The sequence below is a fragment of the Coenobita brevimanus genome, chromosome 54 (genome assembly GCF_032717465.1).
Source record: "Coenobita brevimanus isolate Jiangsu-jjx chromosome 54, ASM3271746v2, whole genome shotgun sequence".
Classification (NCBI taxonomy): domain Eukaryota; kingdom Metazoa; phylum Arthropoda; class Malacostraca; order Decapoda; family Coenobitidae; genus Coenobita; species Coenobita brevimanus.
The window spans coordinates 14,582,007-14,585,774 of NC_137007.1; positions in this window are offsets into that span (position 1 = coordinate 14,582,007).

Below are 3,768 nucleotides of genomic sequence, written 5' to 3' on the forward strand. Positions count from 1 at the left end.
CCCAGTTTGCTCTGTCAAAGTACCATTGGGTCACCCTGACAGGTTCAGAATGGGGAGGTTTGGGGGAGCCGACTAATGAGGCTTTGATGAGACTGTGGCTGGAGGATCCAAATGGTGACAGTACTTATATCCTGCACCTATCTGGATTATTTGCCAGAAATAGATACAAGAGATGGGTGCTATGGTCAGGATTATCTGGAACTCTGGTTGGTTTCATTACCAACTGAGTGAGATTAATCAATTCTGCAAATAGCACGCACTCTAGACCAGTATCCTTAGTCCTGGCAGAATGCTATAACCATTCTGCATTATGTACATTCAAATCACCCAAAATGGTAAAATCGGTGCTAAGGGTAAGGTTGAGGTTACTCAACTGTCAATATGGAGTCAAATACACTGGGTTCTAAAGAAGCAATGGGGAAGCAATTGACTACACAAATATATTTGGTAATATTTTGATAATTTAGTTCATACAGTGAGTAATCAAAATTAGTTAAAGTGATGCTTAAAAGAGTGTCAATTGCAAATTCACTTTTGATATACCAACAGGTGTCACCCTTGTTACAGGAGTTTGTGAGGGGATGGTAACCAGGAAAACAAAATGGGGATATTTTGGTAGAGGGACAGCTCTGGGGTTCTGTGAGGAACAGGGCTAGACAGGATACGGTTTGTGGCAAAAAATGAGCTGAATTGAATTTGGTACTGAGACCACGGATAGTGGTAAAGAATAAGGCCGCACCTGCACTTCGCTGACGAGCATGAAGGAGAATTTGCAACACTCGCTGCCAATACAGTCACTTAATGGAAACTAGGAGGGCCCTGTGCCCCCAGCCCTACCCTGCTGGTGGTGGCAATCTGAGACACCATCTCGTTTGCTGATATTCCATGGAACTCCATCCATTAAACCGGTCCCAGACAATGTGGAAAATATTCTTAGTAAAATAACTATTAGTGAGGAGAACGCTTGAAAGAATTATTAAACTAAAACCACAAAAAACACCAGGTCTGGACGATATATGCTGTATGCAAAAATTACAAAAGAAACCAAAGAAGAATGATCTCAGCAACTTTTAACATTATTTAATGATACTTTAAATTCAGAAGTTCCAGGAGCGTGGAAGACTGAAAACGTAGTGCTCATTTGTAAGAACGGTGATAAAGTATCTGCGTCGAATTATCATCTGCTAAGCCTAACTTCAATAGTAGGATAAATGTTTGACTCAATTTTAACAAATAAAATTAGAGAACACTTTGAAAGATTTAATCTTGTAAATGAAAGTCAGCACGGATTCAGGCAAGGACGATCCAGCCTCACAAATTTGCTGTCATTCTTCTCGGAGGTCTATGAGGCAGTAAATAACAATAAAGTCTGCTATATTATTTATCTGGGCTTTAGTAAAGCTTTTGATAGGGTCCCACATGAAAGGTTAGTTAGAAAGGTTGGAGCACACGGTATAGACGGTGATATCTTAAAATGGATAGAATCCTGGCCAAAGTGACGAAAGCAGAGAATATTAATAAATGGAACTAAGTCGGATTGGGGATTATTAACTAGCGGAGTACCGGAGGGTTCATTGCTCAGTCCCTTATTTTCATATATATATATATATATATATATATTGTTACGGAACAGAGAATACCGTCCCGTAAAGTTCCAGGTTCAAATTAGGTAAAATTACAAGTTAAAGTTTAATGCTCAAACTAACAACAAAACATTCAGGACTCATAAGGATAATGTAATGGCAAAAAACAGGTTAACTATATGGTTAAGTGCAATAGCCTCTATTAACACGAAATTAGCAAGAGTAAATTTATCTAAGTCAGTCCTGATAAAATGAAAATACCAGATAATACTCAGTGAATGCAAGATATATTATTACAGATACAAAATATTATTAATAATGACTGACATCCAAACTTTACATTAATCACAAAAACCTCACTAGGCCTACAGATTAACACCTTATGCTATACAGTACAAGAACAAAATGTAATAACACTCATACTCAAATTACACAGCAGTTAGATGGCTGGAGACTTCCTGAGCACTCACAATAATAACAACTGTACAGGGGAGGACAGAGATGTGAGCAAAATGAGGAGTAGATCTAAGTGGCAATAATGCAGAGACTGAGCTCATTATATAGGGGCCGGCAGAGCTTGATACAACTTGTAAAAAGGACGCGCAAATGAAGCCATGGGGACAAAGAGTTGACAATCCTGCTCTGAACAACAGAAAGAACGACTTACATTACTATAAGGGTAGAAGGGGGGTGTGAGGTAGAACACGCTCGTGATCAAACATGCAGCATACTGTACGTTAGAATTACACAAAGGATGATGACGACCCAGGACCGGACAAAGGACTTGGTAATTAGTACATGGAATGTAAGAGGAGCGAATGATGAGGTGAAAGAGAGAGAGATTGTCCAGGCGCTTGAGGGTGCGAAAGTGGATGTATGTGGAATAACCGAAACAAAATGGAGAGGAGAAAGTGTGAGAGAATGGGAGTATGGATGGGGTATATGTGCAGGAGTAGGTGAGAATGAGAGGGCAAAGGAAGGAGTATGTATAGTTGTGAGTAAAAGATGGAAGAAGAGAATAAGACAGTATGGATCAGTTGGGTCAAGGATTGTGTGGGTAAAGTTGAAAGTTGGAATACAAATGTGGGCGATTGTGTGTGTGTATGCACCAACGCAAGATCGTTCTAGAAGAGTGAGAGAAGAGTTCTGGACAAATGTGGAAGTGTGCATGGAAAAGTTTGGAAGGAATGAGAGAGTGTTTTTGAGTGGAGATATGAATGGTAAAGTTGGGAATGAGAAGGTGGATGGAATAGTTGGTGAGTGGGGTGTGCCTGCTGAGATAGATGAGAATGGGAGTGCGTTAGTGGACATTTGTGCTGGGAGGGGGTTGGTGATAGCCAATACCCTCTTCAGGCATAAAATGATCCACAGGTATACATGGCGAGTGATGAGAAGGGTGGGTGGTGAACTGAATAAAAGGAAGGCAATGATTGATTATATGTGTGTGGATGAAAGGATGCGAAGATGTGTAAAGGATGCAAGAGTGTATAGAGGTTGGGGGAGTGGACTTTCTGACCACTACTTGGTGGTGGCCAGAATTAGAATGCAAGTAAGATGGAGGAATAGAAGAAGGGAAAGACGAGAGGAAGGAGTATTTGCAAGGAGAGTGGAAAGGTTACAAGAGGATGAGAAAAAGGCAGAATATAAGAGAGAAGTGGAGGAACGATTGGGCAGATATGAATTGGAGCAGTTGGGAGACGTGGAAGGTGTGTGTAAGATATTTACAGAAGAAATATGTGCAGCATGTGATGTGGTGTGTGGAAGGAAGAGAAGACGGAGGGGGGTGCAAGGAACAGCGTGGTGGACTGAAGAGGTGAAACAGGCTGTGGCACAAAAGAAGAAAGCATACAATGAATGGATGAGAAATAGAGGCGTGGAAGAAGTTGAGAGGCGGAAGAGAGAGTTATATGTGGAAAGAAAGAGAGAGGTGAAAAGATTAGTGAGAGAGAGTAAGAAGAGAGTGGATGAGGAATTTGGAAGGAATTTGAGTGTAAAGTGAAGGGACTGTAAGAAAATATTCTGGAGAGAAGTGAAAAGAGTAAGACAGGGTGGAAGTGAAGTTAGCAGGAGAGTGAAAGATAAAAATGGTAGATTACTAGTGGAGAAGGGAGAAAAAGTGAGCAGATGGAGAGAACACTTTCAGGAATTGTTGAACGTAGAGGATGGAAGTAATGCGAGTATAAGT